Source organism: Phyllostomus hastatus, unplaced genomic scaffold, assembly GCF_019186645.2.
Source record: "Phyllostomus hastatus isolate PE091 unplaced genomic scaffold, TTU_PhHast_1.1 phas_scaffold_182, whole genome shotgun sequence".
Taxonomy (NCBI): Eukaryota; Metazoa; Chordata; class Mammalia; order Chiroptera; family Phyllostomidae; genus Phyllostomus; species Phyllostomus hastatus.
In genome coordinates this window covers 9,263,265-9,284,586 of record NW_025334013.1, presented here as the reverse complement: position 1 = coordinate 9,284,586, position 21,322 = coordinate 9,263,265, and positions in this window count along the sequence as shown.

The following is a 21,322-nucleotide window of genomic DNA, read 5'->3' as shown; positions in this document are numbered from 1 at the left end:
CCGCAGAGCCTGCTGTGCAGGTGGCGGCAGGAGGGTGGGGGCGGGTGCAGGGCACACACAGGCTCTGGTGGGATGTCCCTCGGATCCCAGCGGGGGGCAGGGAAGAGGGGCCTCCCGGGGGGGCGGGGGGGGGACGGTTTCCCCTGCAGACAGATGACAAGGCTGAGGCTCAGAAAGGACAGACCCAAGGTCAGCCGGTGAGGAGCAGACCTAGGGGCCCAGCTCCAGCCCTGCGGCCCCAAGGATGGGAAGGAGGGTCGGAAATGCTGAGCCCCAGGGTCCCCGCCCTGGCCACCTGGCGGAGAGTGCTCAGGCCCAGCTGCCCTGGTCTTGACCCCTGGGCCCTGGAGGGGACCTGCCCCTCCCACCATAGCCCTGGCCAGACTCCGCCCAGACACCTCAGGAATGCAGGGGGAGGGGGCTCAGGGAAGATGGAACCGGGGGTCCAAGGGCAGACAGAACAAAGAAGCCACGTGTCTGGGCTCTCCCCACACCTCTGGGCTGGACTGCAGCTGGCAAACGGGCCCCCAAGGAGGGGTGGCTCGGGCATGTGTCCCCACTTGCTGAGTGACCCTTGGTGTGCAGCGTCCATCTTGTCTCCGGTTTCCCGGGCTGCGAACAGGAGTGGGGGAGCGGGGCCTCCGAGGCGGGGCTGCTGCGAGGGGCCGAGGCTGGGCCTCCTGGCGGCGGAGGGGCAGGGAGAAGTGGGGGGCCAGCCCTGCGGTGGGCTCCTCTCCCTGCCTCCTCCCGCAGCCTCAGGAATCGCCTTAATTACAGCGTCAGCCTAGCTGCGCTTCCTGCCATAAACCCAGGAATCTAAATTAGAAGGCAGGAGGCCGGCTCCCCCTCCCCTCTGACCCCCCAAGTCTGCCGGGAAGTTCTCCCGGAGACAGGCCGTCAGTGGGGGGCTAACGACTGAGGTGCCCAGCGTGCAGACTGGGGGGCCGGAGAGGCTGGGCAGGCAGGCGGGTGACTCTCCACAAAAATCTTCATGCCTGTCACCGCCAAGTGCCCGCTGTGTGCCAGGCACCAGGCTGAAGTAGCGCATTTGTTCCCCCAGCAGAACAGCTAGGCTGACGTCAAGATTCCCTCTTATAGAGGGGGAAGCTGAGGCACGAGCCCACGGTCCCCCAGGGTGTTGGTGGCTGAGCCGGAGGCCCGCAGCTCCCGGGCCAGGGCTGGCAGCCTTAGCAGAAGGCAGAGGGGAGGGTGGGGGACAGTGGTGACCAGTTGTCCTTCCCGAGGAGGGGGAAGAGGGACCCTGCCCCAGGAGCTGCCCCCTCAGGCCCAGGAGCTGGGAGGGCTGTTGACGGGAAGGAGCTGCTGTGCAGAGAGAGACCCGGCAGGGTGCGGGCCAGGCACTCTCAGAGCACCACGTGCCTGCGGCGAGCCTGGCCTGGGCCTTCCGCTCACTCAAGGGGACCTGGCCACCAGGTGGACCGGGGCTGGGGGTGGGGCCCTTCAGTTCAGAGTGAAACCTGGCCGGAGACCCGTGTGTGTGTGTGTGTGTGTGTGTGTGTGTGCGAGCGTGTGCTTGAGTGTGACAGGGAGTGCATGTGTGCATGCGTGCGGTGGGAAGTGAGGTCATCTGGGCAGAAGAGAGCTGAGCGTGTCCAAACCACTGGAGCCACTCGGGGAGAGAGAGACAGACTTGAGGGTGGGGGAGGCGGGCGGTGCCAGGGACTGAGGGAGGGGAAGGGACCAAGGGAGAGGAAGAGACCAAGGAAGAGAGGAAGAGATAGCAAGAGACAGAGACAGAGAGACAAGACAGACAGACAGACAGGGCGATGGAGGACATCGGGTCAGGGTGGGGAGACCAGGAGAGGCCCGGGGAAAGGCTGAGTTGGAAAAAGAGAGAGCCAGAGAGCAGAGAGGGGAGGACCTGCGGGGGAGGGGCGGCAGTCTGACGGGTGTTCTGCTCACGGTCCTGCCCCCGGCAGGGGACTGAGGGAAGACCCCTCATATTTGTCCTTTGTCCCCGTCAGGTGGTCTGTCTGAGGTCACCCATCCTTAATGCAAATGTTTGAGGACCTGTTACATGTGCACCCTAGGGGTGGGGTCTGCTTGAAGGAGCCCAAGTTCGAGGCCAGAGAGCCCCGGGGGTGGGGTCCAGGGGCATGCCCTGAGAGCAGGGGGTGGACGGGGGCACGGAGGCTGACCTCAGACGGGGTGGCATCACAGAGGCTGCCCTACGGAGGGAGCCAGTGCAGCGTCGGGCGGGCCCACAGCCTGGCAGGGCTAGGGCAGAGCCCAGGCCCCCTCCTCACCAGTCACAGCCCCAGCCCAGCCCCTCGGGGACCTCTCCTCCTCCAGCTCCTCGAAGTGGCTTACTAGGCCCCATGGCTGCCTCAGCACCACCCCTCTCTCCCTAATCTTGCGCTTCTCAACCGCAGCCACTGGCAACCGGTTGCCACGGTGAGGACAGGACGCTGCCAGTCTCTGCCAGGCAGAGGCCAGGGACGTGGCTGAACATCCTATCAGGTGCGCGTCGTTAGTTCGTTCTGGAACTCGGACGAGTGCCAGAACGGACGAGCACCCAGCGTCGAAACACTTTTTTCTCATCAGAACTCGGCGTGTACAGGGTCCGACGCGCCCTGAGGCCGACGGGTCCCGAGGTCTCCCTGTCCAGGACAGCGCCTGCGCCGGAATCCAGCACGACCCCCTCCTCTCTGTTCCCAGACAAGCCGAGTCAGCTCCCGCCTCCAGGCCTTTGCACTTGCTGTGAGCCCCGTGGGGACATGCTGTCCGCAGATGACCACACAGGTTCTTTCCTCTCCTTCTTCCAGAGTCTGCGCAGATAGCCCCCCTTGGAGCAGCTCCCCCAACACCCACAACCGCCTGTCGTGAACCTCTGGTTGTTCCCCTCCCGGCACTTGTCTCTGCACCAGGGCGATCTCGTGTATTTACTCAGATCCTGATTATAGTCTGTCCACCCTCCCCTTGGCCACAAGCTCGGTGACGGCGGAAGACCGGTTCCCAGCTGTGCCCAGAGGCTGAGGACAGGGCATTAAGATGGAGAGCTCGCTTGCAACAACCAGGGGCTGTTTTAAACTCTTTGCTCGGAACCCTTTACATATATCAACTCATTTCAGTTCTACGAGGTAGGGAGTGTTGTTATGCCCGCTTCACAGACAGGGAAACGGAGGCTCAGGCTCGTCAAGCGACCTGCCCCAAAAGTAACTCAGCTGGTCAGTGCCTGAGCTGGGATTCGAACCCAGGCAGGCTGGCTTCGGCGTTCATGACCTTAGCAGTGCTCAGCACAGTCTGTCTGCAGACGTGAGCCGAGTGGGTGTATGACCCGGTCACCGGGACACATGTCCCCACAGCCCAGGCCCCTGTCTTTTCTGTGACAAAGCCTCTTGGCACTGTCCCCCGGTCCCTGTCCCCCCGCCCCAGATGTGGCGTGCTGCTGTCGGTAGAGCTAAGGTGTCTGAAGGAGAAGAGGTCAGGGGTGCTCCTTATCTTTGCTCCAAGTGGGCGGGGAGATGGGCCCTTGCTGGCAGGTCCCTACAGTGGGGGGACTCGGGGACCCAGAGAGGAGGGCTCCTCGCCCTGGGGATCCCCCATCATTGTCACTGCACCAGGGCCACCGCAGCGGCCCTGAGTCACTGTTGACTTTCCCAGGCACTCCTGGGTGCGGGGGCAGAGACGCGCCCCTTCCTTGTGCCTCCCTGGCAGGGCGGGGCGGCCAGGGTGGGGGTGAGTCCGAGGGCTGTGTTGAGCCCTGCATATCCCACCAGGACACATGTTCCCACAACCCAGGCCCCTCCCTCCTCCAGCTGGCAGCCCCTCACGAAGAACCGCAACCCAGAGGGGACGTCATGGTGGGGACAGCGGGGACAGCTGGGACAGGAGGAAGTTGTGGGTGCCCTTGCCTGTCGGGGCTGGGGAGAGGAACCTGGAAGGCCGCCCAGAGCCGTTTGCTGCCCAGATTGCTGGCCCGGTCCAGGCTCCAGCGACCGCCCCTCGTTCCAGATCCCTGGGTCCTCTCTGCCTCTGGGCACTGGTACCTCCTGGCTAACACAGCAGCGGCCCGGCCCTGCCCCAGTCTCCCCGAAACTTCTTTTTCTGGCCCTGGCCCCTTGCCTAGCATCTGTGGAGAGGCAATCAAGTGACAGTCTGGACCTGGGATCTTCAGGGGAACTCCTGAACTGTCATTGTTCATTCATTCTTTCACTGTGCGGCGGCCAGGGCACGGGTGCTAATCCGTGTGGCTGGGACAATATTTTGTTTCACCACTTACTTCCCAGCTGTGTGATCTTGGGCACATCTTCTCCCTGAGTCTTCAGTTTTGCAACAGTAAAGATAAGGAAGGTCAATAGGGGTTTTGGAGACTTCATCGGAAGGAAGCATAGAGTGTTGAACATAGAGCCCGGCTTGCGGTGTTGAATTCAAGGGGGCCTTTTTTATTTTTATTTTGAAATTCTCCACAAAAGGTTTCCTGAGGCCTCTAAGGACACACAGACCCCTAATAGCAGCCTCGGCCCAAGTAAGACCTGATTCTGAAGGCCTCCTGGTGTGAACCAGGCAGGAGCCCAGGGTTCTAGTCCCGGCCTTGCCCTTGCGTTACTGTGTCATCTGAGCAAGTTAACCCCCTCTCTGAGTCTCAGGTTCCCAGTCTGAACAAGGACCAGTTGGCTTGATGACCTCAGGCAAGCCACCTCTCTCTGTCTTAGTTTTCATAACAATAGCCCCTACCTACGGTCATGCTGAGAGCAACACTTGAGTTAATAGACGGAAAACACTTAGAACAAGTTTGATAAGTAAAGCTCAGGAGCTGCTGGCCATTGTTATTAGCGGATAGGATCTCTGAGGACCTTGCTTCCGATTGAAAGACAATTTATAAGTTATAAAATTCACCCCTTTAAAACATGTGTTTCAGTAGTTTATAGCTGACTCACAAGATTGCGTGACCCCACTACTGGACGAAGGTGGGGGGTCTGCCTGAGCGGGCCTGCCTCGGGCTGGTTGGCAGTGTTGGGGCCCTCGACTTCGTGCAGATTTCACAGCACGAGTCCAGGTGATTGTGAGAGTCCAGGTGACTGTGAGAGTCCAGGTGACTGTGAGAGTCCAGGTGACTGTGAGAGCACGTGCATCAAAGCCGGGGACAGTGAGACAAGGAAGGGCTTGGGGTAGAAGGAGCAATGGAGAGTCTGGGGGGGCCTGCCTCCGCTCACCGGGGAGTCAGAGACGAGGGAGCCCTGGATACGGGTGCAGGGGGGTCGGTCCAGGAGGAGCAGCCGCTGCCCGCTGCTCCCCTGGTGGCAAGCGTCATGGAGGCCCTTAGAGTCTGGGAGAAAGAAAGTGCAAAATCACGAGCGCCAAGAAAGAGCTCAAGGACACACGCGTGGACGTGCTCCGACGAGAAAGCCCGTGCTGCCGTCCTTTGCCCTGAGGGTTTTTAATTCCTCTCCGGCAGGGGACGGTCTCAGGGGAGGTTTTCAGCAGAACGTACATCAGCTTTCCGGGTGCGTTTTCAACAGGCGGATGCAGCAAAATGAGCGTGCAGGGGAGCTTGGGGTTATTCTCCGGCCAGCTTCGCTGCTTTCCTTTTATCCTGGGTCCGAGTGGCTCTCGTGGGGTGTGTGGTGCTTGTTTCTCTGATGTCATCTGTCCTTGGGTTCAGCTGGCACAAATGGTATTCACTGAATCTCTGTCCTCCATCTCTCCGGCCAGGGTGATTTAAGCTGTGTGTTCTCTCGTACAGGAGGAGAGGTGTAAACTCTTTGTCCCCAAGTGTCCTTGGCTAGGGAAGATAAGGTCTTGCCGTTCACTGGCTGGCTGCAAGCCATTTAATTATCTGGCCCTGTTTAATTACCTTGTCTCAGTTTCTTCATTGCACTTGCCCGGGAATTTCCCTGGCTTCTTACCATCCCGCCTCAACCATCCACACTGTCTGATTCCAGACCGTTTTCATCATCCCAAGATGAAACCCTGGGCCCATGAGTCCCTCCCTATTCTCCACGCTCCCCACTACCCCCGGCAACCACCAATCTACTTTCTGTCGCTACAGCTTATTTTGAACAGTTCGTGTAAAATGGAATATGCAGTCTTGTGCCTGGCTTCTTGCACTTGGCACAGTGTTTTCAAGGTTCATTCACGCTGTATTAGGATTTCACTCCTTGTTGTGGCTGAATAATACTCCATTGCACGGATAGATGTTCCGTATTTGTTGATGGACAGTGGAGTCGTTACCCGTTTGGGGCTCTTACGAATGATGCGGTTATGAACAATCAAGTGTAAGTTTTTGTGTGAATCTATGTTGTTCACTCTGCTGGGTATCTTCCTTGGAGCGGAATCACTGGATTAAATGGAAACTCCATGTTGAGCTTTATGAAAAAAAATCATTACAACTTATCATACTAGTAAATAAGAACAGAAACATCATATGATCATCTCAATAGATGCTTTTGATATATTTACATATCCATTCATTATCAAACAAAGAAACAAACAAGTCTTAGAAAATTGGGACTATATAGTAACTTTTTTAATCTAAAACACCAACCTCTCCAAAAACTCTAATCATCATATTTGGTGGTTAAACTAGAAACTTTCCCATTGAAATCGCAATCAAGATACAGATGGCATGGAGAAAGTTTAACTCCAACGTGCCTGCACCAGCGACTCATTTTCCGTTCCCGATAGGATTTACGTGGGCTTTCTCGTTTTCTCATGATCTGTTTAGATCAGTTTTTCTGTGTCAAGGAAACAGCATCTGTTTTTTTTTATCATTTCTAATTTTTTGTTTTCTATTACATTAATTTCTGGCCCTATTTTAAATATTTCTTAGCTTCTACATATGTCTTAGTTTTGTTCTAGTGTCCCTTTTCCACTTCTAAATTTAAATGTCTATTTTTGCCTTTATTTTTTATAATGCAGCTATATAAAGGCTTTTAGCTTTAGTTCATACGTTTATTTTCATGAGCGCTTGAGTTGCATCTCAGATGTCATTCAATTCTAAATACTTTGTAATTTCTATTGTGATTTCTACTTTAACCATCTGTCGTTTAAAGTGTGGGTTTTAGTTTCCAAACATATGTTTACTTCTTCTTTTTTTTCCCTATTGAAAAACTGTTGCCCTGGCTGATGTGGTTCAGTGGACTGAGTGCCGGCCTGTGAACTGAAAGGTCGCCAGTTCGATTCCCGGTCAGGACACATGCCTGGGTTGAGGGCCACATTCCCCAGATGGAGGCCTGGGAGAGGCAACCGGTCAATGTATCTCTCACACATCGACGATGTTTCTCTCCCTCTCTTTCTCCTGAAAATAAATAAATAAAATCTTTTTTAAAAATTAAAATTAAAAAAATGAAGTTGTTGAGGCTTTTTTATGAACTAGTTTGTCGGTTGATCTATTTCCAAATATTCTGAGTGTGTTGGAAAACCATGAGCATTCTCTGCTTATTGGATGTGAGATTCTTCGTGTACGTTTTAGAGAAGCCTACGAACTGCATTATGACTCCGGGGGTCAGGACGTAGGCTGTGGAGCAGAGGCCTGCTTGGGCTTTAGTCCCGAGCCTGTTCCTTACTCTCTTCCTGAACGCTATCCTCCGCTTCTTCCTCTGTAAAACGTGAGTATAACGGTACTTCCTCATAGGGGTTTTTTTCCACGTTAATTTTTTAAAAATATTTTATTTATTTATTTTTAGAGAGGGAAGGGAGGGAGATAGAGAGAGAGAGAGAAACATCAATGTGCGGTTGCTGGGGGCCATGGCCTGCAACCCAGGCATGTACCCTGGCTGGGAATCGAACCTGGGACACTTTGGTTCCCAGCCCATGCTCAATCCACTGAGCTATGCCAGCCAGGTCTCCGTGTTAGTTTTTTAAAAAGAATCTTTATGAGTTTTATTGGAACCCAACTGATGACAATCTCTGAGAAGCATAATCTAAACCAGGGGTGTCAAACTCATTTTCACCAAGCGGGGAGGCCGCATCAGCCTCCTGGTTGCCTTCAAAGGGCCGAAGTGTAATTTCAACTCCTTCACAGTGAAGGAGTGGTTACATTTTTACGACCCTAAAATTATTTCGGCCCTCTGAAGGCAGCTGTGAGGCTGATGTGGCCCCCCCAACCCCCCGGTGAAAATGGGTTTGAGAGCCCTGAATTCTAAATGGGCTGAGAAAATGCCCCCAGGGAATGGCAGCTTGCAGCTTACTCGGTACCTCACAACCAGAGGAGGAGAGCGAGGCGGCCACCCGAAGTCCACCGGTGGCAGATGAAGGGAGCAGGAAAAAGCGAAGCAAGGCAATCTTCTGAATTGGATACAAAGGCAAAAAAAAAAACATGAGAAGCACGCGTCTTTGCCGCTGGTAGGAACAGGACATTAACATTCTTGGCACGCGGAGATGTGTTCTGGGGACGAGGGGACAGGGAGGGTTCCGCGGTCTCTGCCCTGGTTCAGAGGTTACGGCCCGCAGGGTCTGGCAGTTCAAAGGGAGGTTATCTCAGATGCTCAAAGACAATGGACGGGCTCACCGAGGCAAAGAGTGACCTTTGTCAGGGAAGCTGCAGGCCCAGGGTGCGACTGCCCACCACCACCGGCTGCCTGCCTCACTGTCCTGCATTTCGCATCTACGGTTTGAGGGCGCAGCCACACTCCTCTTGGGGTGTCACGATCTGACCATGAGATGGGTCTCCATTTGTTGTCACTATTATTGTTCCTTTAAGACGGGCCCGTCCACTTCCCATTGGAAGCATTCAAGTGCCGCTCATTATTAACCTGATTCCTGCTAGCTGAACAATTGGGAACCGTAACTTTAAGGTTTCATTGACCTCAAGGTTGCAAGAACACAATGGTGCAAATTATAATTACCATCGAATGTTTCCAGAGGCCAGGAGCGCGGTGAGAGGCTCCTGAGCAAACTTCCCGGGTCACAGCCGCTGTTTTTTCAGAGCCGCCGCAGCTTCCGTCTGAAGTGAGGGCGTGGCCCTGGTAGAGTCAGGCACTGAGCACCTCCCCACGACTGGGCTCTAGCATTTGTACAGAAAATTTCCTTCTCAAGATTCCTCTTCCACCACCTACCGCTTCCCTTGCCCTTCTCAGTTTGTCTCTTCTCGCGCGTTCAGAAGTAACCAGCTTATGAGAACAAACTGCTTCCTTTTAACTTCTCTCGAAAACATGCACAGCTTGCCCTGGCTGGGTGGCTCAGGTGGTTGGAGCATCATCCCATAACCCAAAAGGTTGTGGGTTTGATCCGTGCTCAGGGCACACACCTAGGTTGAGGGTTCGATCCCCGGTCAGGGTGAGTACGGGAGGCAACCCATCGATGCTTCTCTCTCACACTGATGTTTCTCTCTCTCTCTCTCAAAATCAATAAAAATATACCCTCGGGTGAGGATTATAAACACACACACACACACACACCTCCTTCCTTATGCAATAACATTCCTTCTAGATTTCAAAAGGGAAACCATAAAAAGGCATTATCGATAATAAAAAAAGTTATCTCATACACCCTCAGCAATCATTAACAGTTGGGTTATGTAAGAGCAAGGTTTGAGGGCAGCCCCAAGAACAAGTGTGACTATTATTACGACTAATCGCTTTAGTAGACCGGTAAAGGCAGACGATTGTTTAAGTTCACCATCAACCTGCAGGCAAACGGGCCCCTCAAAGTCTTGGGGTAGCTGTCTACCGCTGAGGCCGGCGGCTCCTCGTCCTCGGGAAGTCTTTGATGTCCCCGAAGGCGGAAGCAAGTGTCCGAGACCAGGGCAAATGTCCATTTGCGGTTAGGCACCTGGTAAGTCCCTTCCAACGAGGGACTTGGAGAGACTTTTTAATAGATGTCTTTTCCAGTGGCTAAAATCTCCTGGTTGTAAGTCATGGTCTTTGAAGTCTCTCTGGGGAGCACGCTGCTAGGGTCAGAGGTCACAGGAGGCTGAGGCCACTGGCTGGAGGATACTGGCTGCAAAGGGCCACCTCCATGAGATCCTGCAAAAGTCCGGGGCCTCCTTCAGAAGTGAGTGTCTGCTTCTTCCCCCCAACCCCCCAGGTGGGGCAGACATGTGTCATGTGAACGTGGGGACCTCGGTCAGGGTTGAGTCAGTGTGAAACCCAGAGACACAAACTTCCTCCTAAACCTGTCTAGAGTTTTGTGCCCTCCAGGACTGCATGAAGGAATGTGGCCCTGAGAGGTCCTGCCAAAAAGGGTCAGGCCGAGGGGGGACAGGCTGAAAGGCCTGCCGGTCAGGCAGGGATCCCAAGGGGAGCAGCCTGGCACCCCTGATGCTGGTGGCAAGTGGCAGGTGGAAGAGGGGGCAGCAAGAGCAGAGGGCGCCCCTTCCATACCACCCAGCGCTCCCAGCGAGGCTGCAGCCGGGTCTGGGCTGGGGCGGCAGCCATGGTTGGCTCCTTGAGAAACCGTCAAACTGTTCTCCAGAGTGCTGCACCGTTCTACGTCCCCGACAGCAATGCGTGGGGTTCTGGGTTCCCCGCGCCCTTCCTTGCCAGCCCTTGTTACTGCCTGTCTTTTTTCTCGTAGCCATCTGGTGGGTGTGAAGTGGTATCTCACTGTGGTTTTGACTTACACTTCCCTCCTAACCGATGGTATTGAGCATCTTTTCATGTGCGTATTGGCTATTCGTATCGTCTTTGCAGAAATGTCTATTCAAATCCCTTGCCTATTTTTCAATTGAGTTGTCATTTTATTATTGAGCTATAGGAGTTCTTTATAGATTCTGGATTCTAGGCCCCTGTCAGATATGTGAGTTGCAAATGTTTCCCCCATTCTGTGGGTTGTCTTTTCACTTTTTCGGTAGTGTTTCCTGAAGCACAAAAGTTTTCCATTTTGATCAAGTCCAGTTTATCTATTTTTTTGTCTTTGCTTGTACTTAGATGTCATATCGAAGAAACCCCTGGCTGGTGTAGCTCAGTGGATTGCACGTGGGCTGTGAACCAAAGGGTTGCTGGTTCGATTCCCAGTCAGGGCACATGCCTGGGTTGTGAGCCAGGGCCCTAGTGGGGGCCACACGAGAGGCAGCCACACATTGAGGTTTCTTTCCCTTTCTCCCTCCCTTCCCCTCTCTCTAAAAATAAATAAATAAAATTTTTGAAAAACTTAAAAAAAAAAAGAAAAAGGAAACCACGGCCTCATCCAAGGTCACAGAGACTTATACCGGTTTTCTTCTAATAGTTTTATAATATTTGCTCTTAGATTTAGGACTTTCATCCGTTTTGCGTTAATGGTGTATGTGGTGCACAGTGGCGTGAAACAGAGGTCCAGTTTCATTCATTTGCACCCGGAAGTCCTGCTGTCCCCACATTATTTGTTGAAAGGACTGCTTCCCTGTTGGATTTCCCCGGCACCCTTGGCAGAAATCAATTGGCCACAAGGTATGTGTTTGTTTCTGGACCCCCCATTCGATTCTCCACGTCCTTCCCGATGCCGGCGCTGCGCTGTTCGATTGCAGTAGCTTTGTGAGAAGTTCTGAAATCAGGAAGTGTGAGTCCTCCAACTCTGTTCTTCGCTTTCCAGATCCTTATGGCCCATCCAGGTTCCTTGCGTTTCTATATGCCCGGTAGGATGTACTTGGCCATGAGGGTCTTTGAATCGGTAATTCCAAGGCCGTAATTTCTGAGGGCCCACCCCTGAAGTCATCGTGATCTATTTCTGTTACCTTTTGTAAATTTAAATGTAATTGACCTATAACGCTGAGTAAATTTAAGGTGTACCCGTGTTGATTTAATCCAGCCATATATTGCGATATGTTATGTTGCATAATTGTTATTTCTGTTGCCTTTTGTTTTGTGCTGATTCTTGCTCATGGAATCTGGTTTTCTTTGGCTGTATTTGGCTCATTGTATTTGAAAATTATGTGTGAAAAGAATACAAAGGTCTAAAATAACGACACCTCCCTCTGGACATGTTTTTTGTTTGCATTTAACAAGCACCCGGAAACACTTTAATTCAAGTTCTTGAGTTTGTTGAGTCACCCAGGTCCCTATGCTCACGGCCTGATTTTCTCCTGGTTCACCCTGATTCTGAGGGTGTCTCAGCTGAAAAAATGTGTGAGGTGTCAGGCTCTTTATCTTGGACAAAAGGCTGAGCTTACCTGTATGCTCCCTCCTCCCCTCCCCACCCCAGAGGCCGTCAAAACCACGGCCTGTGCTGGAAACTGTTCTTCCAGATTGGCAAATGCCCTTGGACCAGTGCGGTCTTTGGCCTCGTCCTAGATCCTTGCTAGGGAATTCTTGACCACCTTGTTAACTGTTTGATGATCTTAAGAAGATGATCTTCCCTTGGTTGGTGTGGCTCAGTGGACTGAGCACCAGCCTGTGAACCAAAGGGTCACTGGTTCAATTCCCGGTCAGGGCACATGCCTGAGTTGCAGGCCAAGTCCACAGTGCAAGAGACAATCACACGTTGATGTTTCTCTCCATCTCTTTCTCCTTCCCTTCCCCTCTCTCTAAAAATAAATAATAAGCCCTGGCTGGCGTAGCTCAGTGGATTGAGCGCGGGCTGGGAATCAAAGTGTCCCAGGTTCGATTCCCAGCCAGGGTACATTCCTGGGTTGCAGGCCATAGCCCCCAGCAACCGCACATTGATGTTTCTCTCTCTTTCTCTTTCTCCCTCCCTTCCCTCCCTAAAAATAAATAAATAAAAAATATTTTAAAAATAAATAATACTTTTTTAAAAAATTGTTTTTAAGAAAGATGATCTTTTTGAATTGGATCTAGGGACTTTGTTTTCAGAAAGAGGGTTAGTGCAATGACCTGTCCCCCCATTCCTGGGGGCAGAAGCCCCTACAAAGCCGTAACGTCCCACCGGCATTGCCTTGCCTCTGCCCAGGCCGTGCCCAGGCCGGGATATACCCCCTCTCTGTTCGTCTCAGGCACGTGTGATCTCACAGCCCCTGCACAGACCTTTGCCAGCAGGTCTCCCAGCTCAAGGCCCCTTGCTCTCAGCCCTCGTCCCTACTCTGTCGCTGCATTTATTTACCACCAAACATTTATGTGGCACCTCAGTGTGCCAGGTCCTTCCTGGACACTGGGGATCCCCCGTGTACAACACAGAGGCTGCCCTCACCCTCAAAGAGGGCCGTAGACAGTTGGTTGTAACCCAGTGGGGTGGGGGTTCGCAGGGGGAGCAGGCAGAGCCCTGGGCTGCATTGCAAGAAGATCCAGCAAGGGGAGGCTTCCAGGAGGAGCTCCTACGTAAGCGGAGGCCTGAAGGATGGGTGCCTGTGACCTGGCGAGCAGGGCTGGGGCAGCAGGTAGTGTGACAACCGTCTGTGAAGGCCCAGAGCAGAGCCCGTGAATCGGGATGGAGTCCAAGAGAGGAGAGGACCGCGGGCTGAGACTGGGAGGTGGGGCCGGCACCCTTGTCTGACTTTACTGGACAGGAGGACCCTGCGCGTGAGGGAAAGTAAACTCCCTTGACCTTCTGGGCTAAACAATGCCTTTCAGTCAAGGTCAGCAACCTTGGCTGCCTCGGTCCCTCAGCTTTCCCTCCTTCCTCTCCTCCTGCCTGGGGCAGAATGGAGAGCGGCCACATCCCCTTGTCTCAGGAGAAGCAGGATGTAGGGCTGAATGAAGCTACAGAGACTGTCTCCTCCAACTGCTCCTGCCGGAGTGTCCACACTGGTCAGGCCCCGAGGCCCTTCCTCACCATCCTGTTTGGCTTGGATGTGGTCCCTGGCCTGGGCTCGGGGCGGGATGGGGTGCAGAGGCACCGAGCCCCGAACCCTCAGGAACAGTCCTAGGTAATATGCCCTCTGTCCATCCGGGAGTCTAGTGACGGGGGACACATAGGACTCCCGGCCCCCTCACCTGTTCCCCAGGCCACTGCAACGGCAAGCCTGAAAGGGGAAGCTCGGTTAGTCCTCAGAAAGCCAGGAGTGGACGGGGGAGGACTAGACGTCTGTCCTGACCACTGAGGGGTTTCCCGCAGGGTGCTGGTAAGGCACTCGGACCGCGGAGGGGTTCCTTGGATGGATTCTCCCACTCAGTCCCACCCGCGCCATTGAACGGATGGCTACACCGAGGCTTGTGGGTCACATGGCAAATGAGAGAGGCAAGGCTTGAACCCAGGTCTCCCGAGCCCGGGCCCAGAGCTCATTCCTTCTCAGGCCCCCTCCACGCAGATGCCCCAGGATGCCCTGCCCGGGCGGCAGCGGGGGTTCCAGGCTCTCGTCTGAGCCGGCAGGCGCTGCAGGAGTTAACAGAGGAGGTAACCGTCCTCCAGCCCCAGAGCCTGAAACTCGGCCTCCTGGGAACGGAGGGAGAAGGAGGCTCCTCTCCCACCCCGTCACGCTTCATCGGGAGCTGACACTTTCCTGGCCCGCGGCGCCAGGGGCATGGGCAAAATGGGCTGAACAAAGCCTGTCTTGTTCGGTCGTCCTGAGCCCTGTTCAGTGCCTTCCAGCTGGGACCACCAGACACACACCTGGACAAAGCGGGCTCGTGGGTGCTCGGGGTGGGGGGAGGGGGGCACACGCCTCGGGCAAGCGGGGGTCGTCTCCGTGAGCGGCCGGCAGGGAGGACTCCGGCCGGGGTCCAGCCGCCCGCCTGGGGTGGTCTGGGGAAGGCTCAGGGAGTGGAGCTCCGCCCCGGCTGCGATGCCAGCAGGAAGGGGGTAGTTCTGTGAGCGTGTATCTTCGTTTTGATCTAAAAGGGAGGAAGGAGGGACTGAAGCCAAAGCTGTGACTGGCAAAGAAGCAGCCGTCACACGTGCCGCCAGGATGGAGGGGCACAGGGTCATGTTTGAGGCTGGGGCCGGGTTCACTTTTCTGTCTGTGCTCGGACATGACCGCAGAGCGGCCTTGTTTTCTGTTCTGATCCATCACGGTGGTCGTGTGGCCTTGTCTCACGCTGGTGACCTGTGAGATGGCTGATGGGTAACAGGGGCACGTCCTGGCCCAGCTGAGAGGGCTGCTTTCGTCTTTCTCGGCCTGAAAGGCAGCAGTGCGGAGCCCTGGAAAGCTGGCCACGTCACACGGGATGCCCAGGACTGGACACGTCCACCATGCCTGGTCTGTGGGTCCCAAGCTGCAGAGGAAGCTCCAGCGTCAGACCTGGATTCAAATTCTGCTCCACTCATGCTCCAGGATGATTCTCCTGCACCTTCACCCACTCAACAAATGTCTAGCAGGTGCTGGGGGTGGGGGACCTCGGGCACGTGTCTGAACTCTGCAGGACTCAGCTCACCCCTCTAGAAAAGGGGAATAAGTCCTGGCTGGCGTAGCTCAGTGGATTGAGTGCAGGCTGCGAACCAAAGCATCGCAGGTTCGATTCCCAGTCAGGGTACATGCCTGGGTTGCAGGCCATGGCCCCCAGCAACTGCACATTGATGTTTCTCTCTCTCTCTCTTTCTCCCTCCCTTCCCTCTCTAAAAATAAATAAATAAAATCTTTAAAAAAATGGGAATAATATTGGTACCTAAGATAAATCAGTGCCTGTCTCCCAGGGCTGCTGACCTATACTTCCCAGGGGTCCCTGCCTGCCTGACCAGCCCTGTCTCGTGGCCCCTTACTAGTGGGGAAGCAGGGAGTTGAGCCTGTTTTTGGGTGTGAGTCCCCTGCCCGCCTGCCTAGAAATCTGAGACCCCAGCTGGTCCCCGGGCACATCTGCGCTTGTGCAACGCTCAAGGAGGTTGTGGGCCCTCTGGTCTGCACTTTCAGTTGCTCCTGGGGCTGAACTACGTGACACAGCAAGGGAGGGGCCCCAGAGGTTGGAACTGCCCTGCAGGCAGCCAAGCCCCTGACTCTGCCCGGGCACCAGCTCCACCGCCAGGGCTGGACACTGGCCACTCCCTGGCTCAAGACTGACCCTCTGGACGCCGTGAGGGTGCCCTCCCGGTGCTGACCACCTGTGGTTCCCTGGCCTTTTCCAGAGCCTGGGGAGGCAGAGAGGGTGCCAGGGCTGTGGGGGTGGAAGAGGGCATGCACCATCCTGTCTTCTTCAGGCGTGGAGGAGGGGGTGGGGACAGAGGAGGGTGTGAGACCAACACAGAAAGACGTTTGTGTCCCTGCTGGAGGTGGCTCCGTGGGCCTGAGTGGTATGGCAGGCGGGGGCTCTCGGCTAAGGGCTGTGCACGTAGGTGTGTGTGAGTGGCAGAACCCTGACAGCAGGGTGGGGGTCCCACTCACACATGCACGTGCGATGCCCCCACTTTGGTGGTGGGTCTCAGAAACAGGCTGGCGTCAGGATGCAAACTGGCCTCGGTCATTTCCCAGTTGAGTAATGTTCTGGCTGTGTGACCTTGGCCAGGTCACTTGCCCTCTCTGAACCTCATTCGTGCACTCCCCAGGTGCAGCCGGAGCTGCTGCTGTGTGCAGGCACTGAGGAGACGGGGGCAAACGAGGCACCGAGTCCGGTTGCTCATTCAACTGCCTCTCTAGCCTTGGTCCCCCATCTCTAAAGTGGGGTGGCAGCACCCACCTCCCAGACAGTGTCTGCGAAGTGCGGGGTATCCTCAGGTTGGGTGCTGGGCACAAATTTGTTTTCTTCCTCCTGGAACCTTAGAGCTGCCCCTCTTCCTCTTGCCTGGTGGGAACGGGAGCCAAGAGGGCCCCCTGCAGCACACGGTGGGCTCCCAGGCCGCCCTGGCTCCATCGGGCTGGCGTGGGCCCGGAGGTTGCGTGGCAAAGGCATGTGGGTGGGGTGGTGGCAATGGGGGCCTCACATTCCAAGAACCCTGACACCTTCCCAGCACCAGCCAGGAGAAGTGGGGGCGGGGGGCATCTGGAGGACAAAGATTCTCTGTGGGCCCCCAAAGCCACCCCCCCCCACACCCACACAGTGGGCACAGGTGTGGGATGAAAACTCCTCCAACAAGTCGGGACACCCTCTCTCCCGGGGTGGGGCTCATGGGGAGGGGGCAGGGGAAAGGGCAGAGGAGGCGGCTGCCAACTTCCCACTGGGCTGCTGTTTACACCCGAGCGATGAGCTGGCTCTTGGCTCCGCTGCCTGCTCCCCTGGCCAGGTGCGCCAGGAGCGGGCGGGCTCCTGCCCGCCACCGGTGCTCTGCCGCTGCTGGGTCTGGGCACCAGCAGGGATGGCCGGGGACGGAGGACTCGGGACCCTGGCTGAGAACCCGATATCTGATTCCTCCCTGCCCCTCCCGGGTTCTCGGGGGCTCGCTTGGGCCCACAGCAACTCCCAAGGAGAAGGGGTTGGCGACCTCTCTTTTCCACATCAGTGGCTGGCCCAGAGGCAGGTGGGGAGGGAACAGGTTGCAGCCAGAAAGGGAAAGATTCGCGTGAGGCCTGAGGGAGTCACGGGAGCCCGAGAAGAAATGCCGGAGCTGGGGAGGGATACTCATGGGGCGGAGACACAGTCAGGCCAGGAGCGACAGACCCAGGGCTGCGCCCCATGCGTGACCTCCCCACCTGCCCACCCCTTTCCACATCGTCAGCCTCGCCCGTGGACAGAGCCCAGGCTTGGGGGTCACGGAGCTAGCGGGGGCAAGGTGACCGTGGGCAAGTCCCTCTAACCTCTCTGAGCCCTGGCTTTCCCCTCTGTGTGATGGACAGAGTGTATCTGCCTTTCAGGGCCCACGTGAGACCACTCCATGTCACACACAGCCTGGCGGGACAGGTCCCATGGGCCCCGGAGGGGGCCCATTTTACAGATGAGAAAACTGAGCCTGGCGAGTCCGAGGGAGGCACGCGGTAAGCTGGGACACAGCGGTGCGGTGGGGTCCCGCCCTGCCCCCTCAGAGAGAGCAGGAGTGCGGTGAGGCAGGTGCAGGCCTGGGTGTGAGGCGGCTTGCAGGAGGAGAAGGGCCCTCAGCTGGGCTCAGGGCTGCAGCTGGCCCCGTCGCCGGGGGACTCCTTGCAGTCTAGGCACGATGTTCTGTTCCAGGCACCTTCCCGAGTTTCATTTCCTGAAGCAGCCGCCACAGCTGCACAGCTGCTTCTGCTAATGACACCGGTTGGCACCCAGGCCCTGCCCCCGACCCCAGGATGAGGTTCTGGCCGATGCCAGCCACCCCCGGTGCGGTGCGTGGGGTCACCCTCGGACCTGCCCCCCGCCCCGCTTGCTCGTGCTGCGTTGCCCGGCTCTGGGCGTCCCCTCCGGGGGCCTTCGGCATTGGGGTGTCCAGGCGGAGAGGCGGAGAGGCTCTCTTCTCTGACCCAGTTCCAAACTCCCTTTTGTTCGTAGAGCAAGAAGCAGGGCATTTAGCATACCAGGTCGCACGGAGGCAGGGGAGCCAGGGGCAGACCCCAGGCAGGCCCTTCCAAGGTCATCCACTCGGCCCCCATGAAGCCTTGCTCCCCCCGCCCCACACCGCTCCGAGGCCCCTGCTGCTGCCCCGGCTGTGCCCGCTCCGGCCTCCAGCCCCCAGTCCAGCCATTCCCAGTAGCGTCCTCTGCCCATGGCCACCCCTGTGCCGAGTCCTTCGGCGGCTCCTCTGGGCCTCTGCTAAGTCCTCACTGCTGGGTCTGGTGTTCAGTGCCCTCCCTGCGGTGACCGGCCAGAACAAGAGCCACGTGGGCCTGTGGGGCCTTCTCCCCACACCTGGCTTCCTGGCCCCGAGTCAGCCCTGTGTCTGCAGGTGCAGGACAAAGTGGCCCCTGGCCTCCCCAGGGAGAATGGAGGCGCAAAGAGGGACCGCACCTCGCTCCAAGCCCCCTGGCTGGGCGGCCCAGCCAAGGGCTGTGTTCCCCAAACTCCTGGTTGCCCCGCAAACCCCTGTAAACCAGAGCTGGTGAGCAGGCGGGCAGCCTGTGCAAGTCAGCCCAGGGGCCCAGGGCGCCCTCGGGCTCCGCCGCCCACCCCCGGGCCGCTCGTCCCCAGAGCAGCCTTGCGCTGCCTGTCAGGGAGCAGCGAACCCGACCAGCGGCCCCCTCGTAGGCAAGGCTCGGGGCCCAGGGCCCTGGGGCCGCCTCCCAGCACGCCCTCTCCGGGCAGCAGGCCTCCGCCCGGGTGCCCACCCCAGCTGCCCTGCCCAGGCAGCCCAGCAGGTTGTTTTCCTGGAGCTGGGCCCGGCTCAGCCTCCGGGGCCTGCCGGTCACGTAGCCAAACTCGTTCCTCCTCTCCCGCTGCCCAGGCTGCTGAGCGCAGCGGTTTCCTGCCGGGGAGAGCACAATGGAGCCCGCCCCGCGGGACCCACCCTGGGGAGGCGCCAGCCCGCTGTCTCTGAGGGCTGTGTGACTCGAGACAAGGCCCACGCCCTCTCTGAGGCTGGGTCTCCCCATAAGAAGTGAGGAGGTAAGCCAGGGTCAGGTGAGGCCACTCTCCAGTAATCATGGCCCACGCTCCCCAGCTCTCTAACACGTGGAGGTGCAGCACCCCGCACCCTTGGAGCCACCCGAGGGAGCCAGGCCCGCCCTGCCACACTGGAATTCCCCCTTTCCGGCCTGCACCCCAGAGCGTCTGTCCTCCCTCCGGCTTCCTGCTCTGAGCTCTGCTCCCCACCCGCACCCTCACCTCGAGCCTGTCTCCCCCCCATCTTCCCAGGAGGCGCTCAGCCGGGCGGGCGGGCGGGCGGGCGGGCGAGAACAAGTGAGAGGAAGTGCTGGAAGGTCCAAATCAGATTTGAGGCGCTGGGGCCCAGGTGGTCCAGGCCTGCAGCTGGAGGGGGCGGGAGGGGTGGGGAGTCGCGGGCGATGCACTGGGGATGGGGAAAGTAGGGTGCTGGGGGGAGAGGCTGAGCGCTGGCGGGCAGGGAGCCAGCCCCGTTTGGGGTCTGGAGCCGATTGGTGGACGAGCCCCTAGCGGGTGGAGGTGGGGGGGTTCCAAGGCTGGGACCCGGGTCCCACAGCCGTGGGCTCCTGCCTGCTCACATCTGCCCCTCTCCCTCAGCCTGGGCCACCTCCTACTCGTCTCCACGTTCGGACCAGGCTGCCCAGCCCAAAGCCTGGAGCCCAGGGCCCGACCGTGGGCTGGATCTTCTCAGTGGCAGGGAGAGGAGGGGGACTCGGTCTCTGCAGTGACACACCTCAGAGCCCCCCGGCTGACTCTGCCACGGGTCAGCGTCTGCACAGCTGTGTCTCCCGAAAAGCAAGGCCCCAAGGGCAGTGCAGGGTCTCCCAATGTGACCCAGGGTGGGGACAGCAGGGACTGGGCTGCCCTTCCGGAGAGACAGGGGTATGGCTTCTCTGGTGAGAAGTGACCACTGTCCCCTCCCGCCTTGGGATCAGCGTCCAAGGCCTGGCGATACCCCTGATGCCCGTCTTGCCCCAGGCATCCAGGATCAGACGTTGCCCCTGCTCAGCCACGACCTTCCTCCTGCCCTCTGCCAGGCCTGGGAGGGTCCCAGTGACTGCTCTGAACCTCAGCGTCCCCAGAGTGACCAGCCCTCACCAAAGCCCCAGTGACCCATCCTCGCCATCCGCCTCCTGTCTCCACCTCCTGATGTGGAGAGCGCTGCTCACCCCTCACCCCTGCTCACCCCTGCTCACCCCTCACCTCTGCTCACCCCTGCTCACCCCTCACCCCTGCTCACCCCTCAGCCCCCCCTCACCCCTCACCCCTGCGCATGCTCTCCTAGGCAGATGGGCAGGGAATCCAGGCACTTGCCTCTGAGCCTCAGGTCCCTCATCTGCACCATGGTCCCCCCACGTCCGAGGTTGGTCGTGATGACCGAGAGGACAGTGTGCATAAGGACCTTCACCCGGGGAGGTGTGGAATCCTAAGAATGTGTCTCTCCCCAGCTCCCCCGCACGCCTGACTTCCTTATTTCCACAGTGGCCACCCCCTCAGCCTCCACGCCTGCTGGAAGTGTCCCCACTCTCAGACGGGCTCTGTCCCGGAGCCTCTCCCTCCTGCCGTGCCCAGCCCCCTCCCCAAGTGGCTGCTGCCCTTCCCAGCAGGTCTCAAAGCCCAATGGCTGTACCCCTGCCATCGGACCCCGGCCCGGGGTCTTCAGCAGACGAGGAAATCAGACCCTGTGTGTGCATGTGTGTGCGTGTGTGTGCAAGTGAGTGTCTGTGTGTGGCAGGGGAGGGGTATAGCGGGACTCTGGAACCTGCGTGATTTTTTTTTTACTTTAAATAATTCTTTTTTTTAAAGATTTTATTTTTATTTATTTTTAGAGAGGGAGGGGAGGGAGATAGAGAGAGAGAGAAACATCAATGTGCGGTTGCTGGGGGTCATGGCCTGCAACCCAGGCATGTGCCCTGACTGGGAATCGAACCTGCAACACTTTGGTTTGCAGCCCACGCTCAATCCACTGAGCTATGCCAGCCAGGGCTACTTTAAATAATTCTTTATTTTTCAATTACGGTGGACATACAGTATTACATTCATTTCCACTGTACACCCCAGTGATTAGACATTATGTAACTTACTAAGGGATCATCCCAATAAATCTCCTACCCACCTGGCACCGTACACGGTTGTTAGAATACCACCGACTGTATTCCCTGTGCTGTACTTTC